We start from the raw sequence: 9,743 nt of genomic DNA on the forward strand, positions 1-9,743 counted from the left end.
GTTCGTTTTGTTATTTTGTTCAGTGTTCATTCTTAAATAAAGAAGAATGTACGCATACCACGCTGCACCTTGGTCTCCTCCTTACAAACGGCCGTGACAACTACCATGGTCTTCGGCACAGCATATTTCTGATGAGCAAGACAATTATGCACTGAATTCTCACTACCTATCTAAATCGAGCAGCTGTGCCATGATTTGTCTTTCACCTTCAGAAAATACATAGCCCACAGAACCCAAGCAGATAAACGCACCTGTCGCAAAACATGCTCCGTGTTAATATTTTGCAATGGTAGCCTACAGAAAGAATGCAGGTAAGGTAATAGACATATAAACTATGATGAAATACACGTAGGCCTATATGTATTTGAATCTATAGCTACACCTAGCCTATTATAGGCCTATATGAAGATAAGCTTATTATCGCAAATAACCCTATATTGCGTAGCCTATTTGAAGGTCAGTCGGCAATATAATAAGCTATAATAAGTTGTTCCCTGTTACAAATGGTAAAAGGAGCCCTGCGCGGCCTAAATAGTTAACGCTGTATCAGCCCCTTCAAAATGCCCTAATTCTTCATGACACCCCTCACGCAGGTCCACTGATGTCGGAATTTGCCTACGTATCCTGTTTTCTCATTACTCACGATAAAATCATTAGGCCTACTAAAGTTATTCAGACCAATCCACTGCTCATAACCTATATCAATCAGAATTGTGCCAGATGCCTATTTTAGTAGGCTATAGTTTGAACTTCATAATGTAAAATTCAAAAAAATAAATAATACGATTTATATATCAATTAACATCAATTCATTTAGGTGAAATAACTATTAAATCATATGTTGCTGTTAATAGGCATACTACATTATTGTCCTTCATCAGCTAGTAAGCTTTAACAGGACACATGTCCTACCATTTGAAATGATGGTGTAGGGTACAACGCACTGCTAAAATTTATGGGTTGGGCACCAGTACATTCCACTCAATATCCGATTAGAAAGTTGATGTTGTACTTACAATGTTGCAAGGGGCAGCAATGGCTTACAGCATCAAATAAATTGTTATTTGTCACATACAGGTGTTTATCAGATGTTATTGCGAATGTAGTGAAATGCTTGTGTTTCTAACTCTAACAGTAATATCTAACAATTTCACAACAATACACAAATCTAAAGTAAAGGAATTAAGAATATATAAATATTGGCCGAGCAATGTCAGGGATGAGTAATGCAAAATATGTAAACATTATTAAAGTGACTAGTGTTCCATTATTAAAGTGGCCAGTGGTTACAAGTCTAGGACAGCAGCCTCTAATGTGCTAGTGATGGTTATTTAACAGAAATGAACAGTCTGAGGGCCTTGAGATAGAATCTGTTTTTGAGTCTCTTGGTCCCAGCTTTCAAATCAAATCAAATCAAATTTTATTTGTCACATACACATGGTTAGCAGATGTTAATGCGAGTGTAGCGAAATGCTTGTGCTTCTAGTTCCGACAATGCAGTAATAACCAACAAGTAATCTAACCTAACAGTACAGGTGCTTTGATGCTTTATCTGTTTTTTGAAACCAGGTTTGCTGTTTATTTGAGCAATATGAGATGGAAGTTCCATGCAATTAGGGCTCTATATAATACTGTACACTTTCTTGAATTTGTTCTGGATTTGGGGACTGTGAAAAGACCCCTGGTGAAAGGCTATTTTCCTGGCACCACACTCCCAGGGCCCTCACCTTCTCCCTATCAGTGTTGGTAATCAGGCCTACTATTGTTGTGTCATCTGCAAACTTGATTGAGTTGGAGGCGTGCGAGGCCACACAGTCATGGGTGAACAGGGAGTACAGGAGGGGGCTGAGCATGCATCCTTGTGGGGCCCCAGTGTTGAGTATCAGCAAAGTGTTGTTTTTTCTTACCTTCACCGCCTGGGGGCAAACCGTCAGTAAGTCTAGGACCCAGTTCCGCAGGGCGGGGTTCAGACCCAGGGCCTCAAGCTTAATGATAAGCTTAGAGGTTACTATGGGGTTGAATGCTGAGCTACAGTCAATGAACAGCATTCTTACATAGGTATTCCTCTTATCCAGATGGGATAGGGCAGTGTGATGGCAATTGCATCATCTGTGGATCTATTTGGGCGGTAAGCAAATTGAAGTGGTCTAGGGTGTCAGGTAAGGTGATATGCTTGACTAGTCTCAAAGCACTTCATGACAGAAGTGAGTGCTACAGGACGATAGCCATTTAGTTCAGTTACCTTTGCTTTCTTGGGTACAGGAACAATAGTGGACATCTTGAAGCATGTGGGGACAGTAGACTGGGATAGGGAGAGACTGAATATGTCCGTAAACACCCCAGCCAGCTGGTCTGCGCATGCTCTGAGGTTGCGGCTAGGGATGCCGTCTGAGCCGGCAGCCTTGCGAGGGTTAACATGTTTAAATGTCTTAGGTCAGCCACGGAGAAGGAGAACCCACAGTCCTCGATAGCGGGCCACGTCAATGGAGTTGTATTATCCTCAGAGCGGGCGAAGATGTTTAACTTTCTGGAAGAAAGATGTTGGTGTCCGCGACTAGGCTGGTTTTCCCTTTGTAGTCCGTGATTGTCTGTAGACCCTGCCACATACGTTTCGTGTCTGAGACGTTGAATTGAAACTCCACTTTGTCTCTGACGTTTTGCCTGTTTGATTGCCTTACGGCGGAAATATCTACACTTTTTGTATTCGGCCATATTCCCAGTCACCTTGCCATGGTTAAATGCGATGTTTGCACTTTCAGTTTTGCGCAAATGCTGCCATTTTAATAGTCACAGCAGGTACAACATCTCCTATACACTTTCTGATAAACTCAGTCACCGTATATACAGTGGGGCAAAAAAGTATTTAGTCATCCACCAATTGTGCAAGTTCTCCCACTTAAAAAGATGAGAGAGGCCTGTAATTTTCATCATAGGTACACTTCAACTATGACAGACAAAATGAGAAAAAAAAATCCAAATACTTATTTTCCACCATAATTTGCAAATAAATTCATTAAAAATCCTACAATGTGATTTTCTGGATTTTTTTCTTCTCATTTTGTCTGTCATAGTTGAAGTGTACCTATGATGAAAATTACAGGCCTCTCTCATCTTTTTAAGTGGGAGAACTTGCACAATTGGTGGCTGACTAAATACTTTTTTGCCCCACTGTACGTAGATATTATTCTCGGAGGCTACCCGGAACATATCCCAGTCTGCGTGATCAAAACAATCTTGAAGCGTGGATTCTGATTGGTCAGATCAGCATTGAATAATCCTTAGCACGGGTACTTCCTGAATTGGGTCTGCACCAACACTTTATTACATCAAAATAACTTCATACTATGTAATTGAAACACAACACACACACACACACACACACTGTGCTTAATGCATTTATTTAGACCTTACTTTAGCAGGCCCATTGAGACAAAGGACTCTTTTGCAACTCACAATTACAAAAACCCCAATCATGGCAGCATAGAAAATACTTGAAGAAAATACAAATAAACAATAATGAAACACCACATTCCTCAGTAAAGAGGTCCTCACTAACAGTATGAGTTGCCATAGTTTAGGACCGGAAGAGAGGTGGTGAGGAGAGGAAATTACATTTCCCTGGATGACTTCATTAGGTGAGGGGTCAGGGGTCAATGTCAGGAGACCAGGCTGCTCCCAAGGGAGGTGGCAGGGGTGGTGGTGGAACGAGGCAGGGGTGGTGTATGATTTCAAAAAGTATGGCAGTTGTCATCTGAGCTCTCAGCAATAGGACTTCTATCTTCATCGGAGTTCTCGCCTACATCAGTCATAAAAAATATCCCCTTCTCCCAGAATCAGCTTGTGGTAGGTATTCCTGGTGTCGACTTGGTCTTGTGTCAGTTCACTTAATCTTCTCTTCAGGTGGCAGAGAAGGCCATTCTTCCCTCCCTCTGAAAACTCCACTGCATTGCCTAAACGTCACATGTAAAGCAGTACATTTACAATTACATTACACAAAATAGTGTGGAGGGTATTTGTAAAGCAAGACAAAAAGTTCAGTCCAAAAATAGTATAAACCTCAACTTACTCTGATCTTGCAGCTGCTGGGACAGTGCCTCCAGAGTTCCCGCTTCTCGTTGTAGGCTCCCCAGTGCCTCTTCATCTCTTGCACCAGGATCCTCTCTTCCTCCTGCAGTCTGTTCACTAACATCAGTCTGTTGAAGATTGCCTTTTGATGGCAAGATGGCTGTTGCCTGTGAGCTGTAAACTCAGAGGTATATAACAGAACAGCAATGATTGCAAGCTACGTAGAAGGTAAACATTCAATCACAATAGATATATTTTGCAATCATATATTTACTGGTGCCAAGTCTCTCCCATGGCCACACAAAGTTATCAGTATTGAACAGATCATCCCCTGTGGGGAGCTTAAACTCTGCCTGCTGCTCGTGAAGTTGAACAATGGAAGCTGTCAAGGGTGCTTTGTCCTCAATTTCTCCGAATCTGATGCCGCCTCTTGTTGCCGTCTAAATAAAAAGGGTGATTAGATGGACTGTATATTCAGATATATTACATGACTATAAGTTAGAGCTACTATAGAGGCACAAACAAAGAGTACAAAGCAAGCAAACTCATTTCTAAAGCATTTGTCGTCATGTAGTTAACATTATACAAGGCATGCAGAGTTGTGGCTCACAAGATACTCTGTTGTTTATGGTCATGTAATTTCTCAGTTTAAGGAAATGTCTTGCGTTAGATCAATTAATAACATTTCTCAGTTTAAGGAAATGTCTTGCGTTAGATCAATGAATAACATAAGTCATGCCTACATTTGATCATAAACATGGTCTGATGTGTATGACTAATGAATTTTCTTTCACAAATCACTTTTACTGCTTGATTAATAATGTGTTTGAGGTCATACTGTTGTTGGGGCTTACCTGTCAAATGGTAGAAGTAGTGTTTCCTCTTTCACACTGAGGTAAAGCCCTTCAAGCTTCTTCTGGAGATGCCCTGTCTGACTCTCCTGAAGTGTGTGTCAAACATGACTCCACTGTCATCAAATCAATTATGAAGTTGAGAGACAGAAACATTCATGTTTCTACCTGTTTGATTCTGGCTTGAAACATACTTATTCCTCTCATCATGTTAGGTGTCAATGAAGGGTGAATAGGAACTTTGGGTACGGAAAGTTACTGAGTGAGACGAGGGGAAGTGCAGAAAGTTCATATTCTGTTCAAACATGTTATTGCTGAATATTCATATTTCTAAGTAAGGAGGCAAAGGGTAGCAGTTTGGTTTCAGTTCCTGATAAGGCAGACCAGTTGCTGTGGAATTAGGACAATGAGGGATGTGGAACTCAACTCGATAAGGTCATCAGTTGGAGAGAAGACACTGCTGGGAGGGGGGCCCACCCCGAAAACCATCTGACTACAGTCCTATCACACACACACACACACACACACACACACACACACACACACACACACACACACACACACACACACACACACACACACACACACACACACACACACACGTCCATGAGGGTCCTAGACTTAGGCAGGCCATGACAATACCAGTGAGAGGAACCTATTGTGTTTCTGCCTAACAGAGAAGGAGTGTTTCTTAGAAATGCAAGGTGGCAACTCCCGCCTAGTCGGAAGGTATAAATATATGCTTGTGGGTAGAATAAACTTGGTTTGAGATTTTTCTGGTTGTCCGTTTCAGTTTTTGCACTATTTGTTCAGAACCTAATATACATTTACATTTACATTTAAGTCATTTAGCAGACGCTCTTATCCAGAGCGACTTACAAGTTGGTGCATTCACCTTATGATGTCCAGTGGAACAACCACTTTACAATAGTGCATCTAACTCTAAGGGGGGGGGGGGGGGGGTTAGAAGGATTACTTTATCCTATCCTAGGTATTCCTTAAAGAGGTGGGGTTTCAGGTGTCTCTGGAAGGTGGTGATTGATTCCGCTGACCTGGCGTCGTGGGGGAGTTTGTTCCACCATTGGGGTGCCAGAGCAGCGAACAGTTTTGACTGGGCTGAGCGGGAGCTGTACTTCCTCAGAGGTAGGGAGGCGAGCAGGCCAGAGGTGGATGAACGCAGTGCCCTTGTTTGGGTGTAGGGCCTGATCAGAGCCTGAAGGTACGGAGGTGCCGTTCCCCTCACAGCTCCGTAGGCAAGCACCATGGTCTTGTAGCGGATGCGAGCTTCAACTGGAAGCCAGTGGAGAGAGCGGAGGAGCGGGGTGACGTGAGAGAACTTGGGAAGGTTGAACACCAGACGGGCTGCGGCGTTCTGGATGAGTTGTAGGGGTTTAATGGCACAGGCAGGGAGCCCAGCCAACAGCGAGTTGCAGTAATCCAGACGGGAGATGACAAGTGCCTGGATTAGGACCTGCGCCGCTTCCTGTGTGAGGCAGGGTCGTACTCTGCGAATGTTGTAGAGCATGAACCTACAGGAACGGGTCACCGCCTTGATGTTGGTTGAGAACGACAGGGTGTTGTCCAGGATCACGCCAAGGTTCTTAGCGCTCTGGGAGGAGGACACAATGGAGTTGTCAAGCGTGATGGCAAGATCATGGAACGGGCAGTCCTTCCCCGGGAGGAAGAGCAGCTCCGTCTTGCCGAGGTTCAGCTTGAGGTGGTGATCCGTCATCCACACTGATATGTCTGCCAGACATGCAGAGATGCGATTCGCCACCTGGTTATCAGAAGGGGGAAAGGAGAAGATTAATTGTGTGTCGTCTGCATCGCAATGATAGGAGAGACCATGTGAGGATATGACAGAGCCAAGTGACTTGGTGTATAGCGAGAATAGGAGAGGGCCTAGAACAGAGCCCTGGGGGACACCAGTGGTGAGAGCACGTGGTGCGGAGACAGATTCTCGCCACGCCACCTGGTAGGAGCGACCTGTCAGGTAGGACGCAATCCAAGCGTGGGCCGCGCCGGAGATGCCCAACTCGGAGAGGGTGGAGAGGAGGATCTGATGGTTCACAGTATCAAAGGCAGCCGATAGGTCTAGAAGGATGAGAGCAGAGGAGAGAGAGTTAGCTTTAGCAGTGCGGAGCGCCTCCGTGACACAGAGAAGAGCAGTCTCAGTTGAATGACTAGTCTTGAAACCTGACTGATTTGGATCAAGAAGGTCATTCTGAGAGAGATAGCAGGAGAGCTGGCCAAGGACGGCACGTTCAAGAGTTTTGGAGAGAAAAGAAAGAAGGGATACTGGTCTGTAGTTGTTGACATCAGAGGGATCGAGTGTAGGTTTTTTCAGAAGGGGTGCAACTCTCGCTCTCTTGAAGGCGGAAGGGACGTAGCCAGTGGTCAAGGATGAGTTGATGAGCGAGGTGAGGTAGGGGAGAAGGTCTCCGGAAATGGTCTGGAGAAGAGAGGAGGGGATAGGGTCAAGCGGGCAGGTTGTTGGGCGGCCGGCCGTCACAAGACGCGAGATTTCATCTGGAGAGAGAGGGGAGAAAGAGGTCAAAGCACAGGGTAGGGCAGTGTGAGCAGAACCAGCGGTGTCGTTTGACTTAGCAAACGAGGATCGGATGTCGTCGACCTTCTTTTCAAAATGGTTGACGAAGTCATCCGCAGAGAGGGAGGAGGGGGGGGGAGGGGGAGGAGGATTCAGGAGGGAGGAGAAGGTGGCAAAGAGCTTCCTAGGGTTAGAGGCAGATGCTTGGAATTTAGAGTGGTAGAAAGTGGCTTTAGCAGCAGAGACAGAAGAGGAGAATGTAGAGAGGAGGGAGTGAAAGGATGCCAGGTCCGCAGGGAGGCGAGTTTTCCTCCATTTCCGCTCGGCTGCCCGGAGCCCTGTTCTGTGAGCTCGCAATGAGTCGTCGAGCCACGGAGCAGGAGGGGAGGACCGAGCCGGCCTGGAGGATAGGGGACATAGAGAGTCAAAGGATGCAGAAAGGGAGGAGAGGAGGGTTGAGGAGGCAGAATCAGGAGATAGGTTGGAGAAGGTTTGAGCAGAGGGAAGAGATGATAGGATGGAAGAGGAGAGAGTAGCGGGGGAGAGAGAGCGAAGGTTGGTACGGCGCGATACCATCCGAGTAGGGGCAGTGTGGGAAGTGTTAGATGAGAGCGAGAGGGAAAAGGATACAAGGTAGTGGTCGGAGACTTGGAGGGGAGTTGCAATGAGATTAGTGGAAGAACAGCATCTAGTAAAGATGAGGTCAAGCGTATTGCCTGCCTTGTGAGTAGGGGGGGAAGGTGAGAGGGTGAGGTCAAAAGAGGAGAGGAGTTAAAAGAAGGAGGCAGAGAGGAATGAGTCAAAGGTAGACGTGGGGAGGTTAAAGTCACCCAGAACTGTGAGAGGTGAGCCATCCTCAGGAAAGGAGCTTATCAAGGCTTCAAGCTCATTGATGAACTCTCCAAGGGAACCTGGGGGGCGATAAATGATAAGGATGTTAAGCTTGAAAGGGCTGGTAACTGTGACAGCATGGAATTCAAAGGAGGCGATAGACAGATGGGTCAGGGGAGAAAGAGAGAATGTCCACTTGGGGGAGATGAGGATCCCAGTGCCACCACCCCGCTGACCAGAAGCTCTCGGGGTGTGCGAGAACACGTGGGCAGACGAGGAGAGAGCGGTAGGAGTAGCAGTGTTATCTGTGGTAATCCATGTTTCCGTCAGTGCCAAGAAGTCGAGGGACTGGAGGGAAGCATAGGCTGAGATGAACTCTGCCTTGTTGACCTTCAGGCCATTGCTGGACCTCAGCAACACACTCATGAAACACAGCGTTGTCTAGCTCTGCCCGCTTTTCTTCGAGGCTGGTCTCCTCCAGTCTTTTGACATTGAGAAGGACCAAGGCGCAGCGAATGTTGAGTTCCACATAATTTATTAATAGTGAAACTTAGCAAACAATAAACTAACAACGAACCGTGACTACAGAGGTGCTACATACACTTACTCAAAATACAAAATTCAATATCCCACAAAACACAGGTGGGAACAAACATTACTTAAATATGATCCGCAATTAGAGACAACAATACCAGCTGCCTCTAATTGGGAATCATACAAATCACCAACATAGAAAATTTTACCTAGAACCCCACATAGAAATAATAAACTAGAACACCCCCCAGTCACGCCCTGACCTACTCCACCATAAAAAATAAAGGCTCTATATGGTCAGGACGTGACATTTTCAAGTGAATCACACTAAAAGATTTGAATTGTATACAGTCATCTTGATGTTTTCCAACAGAAAACTGAGCCAGGATTGCAGACATGTAATAGATAAAGAATGAGAAAGCAAAAAAGTTTTTAAAAAGTACCAAAATGTGTGATCATACAGTGGTTCCTCCTTTAAAAGTTGCGTCATACTGTGGCACACCTTGCGTGATGCTGCAGCCTTCTGTGGCACGTCATTTAATTCTCAGACATTTTTCTTTGTTACTGCAAGTTATTGTTAGTTTGACCACCAGAGGGCATCTTTGAGAAGCATTTGATGGTATTCCGTATTGGCAATACTAGAGAATTTAAAACATTTTTTGTAATAACATAGTATATGGGATTGATTTTAAGAAATTTGGTTTAATTAATTTGATTAATATTATGGTGTTCCAATTCAGAAAAAAATGAAACCCTAAGGGTTTCCGTGAGGATGGAATGGAAAATATGGCGCTGTATAACGTGATTGTCGAATGTAGGCTACAGGATTGGAGTATTCTAAATGGTTTGCCTTCATTAGATAACTTTGACAACCAATATTTCTGTAAATCAGTGATCTTTATTCCCATAGTAAT

At 44.7% G+C, this 9,743-nt stretch overlaps 1 long non-coding RNA gene across 1 annotated transcript; it reads right to left on the minus strand.

The window, feature by feature from the left end:
* Window positions 1-3,377: 3,377 nt before the first annotated feature.
* LOC139569721 (uncharacterized) lies at window positions 3,378-5,136 on the minus strand. The gene is made up of 3 exons (XR_011673938.1): window positions 4,920-5,136; window positions 4,067-4,505; window positions 3,378-3,950 (listed from the first exon to the last, which is right to left on the minus strand). It is a non-coding gene; the product is annotated as an uncharacterized lncRNA (long non-coding RNA).
* Between the last annotated feature and the right edge of the window lie 4,607 nt (window positions 5,137-9,743).

The sequence above is a fragment of the Salvelinus alpinus genome, chromosome 3 (genome assembly GCF_045679555.1).
Source record: "Salvelinus alpinus chromosome 3, SLU_Salpinus.1, whole genome shotgun sequence".
In the NCBI taxonomy this organism is placed as follows: Eukaryota; Metazoa; Chordata; class Actinopteri; order Salmoniformes; family Salmonidae; genus Salvelinus; species Salvelinus alpinus.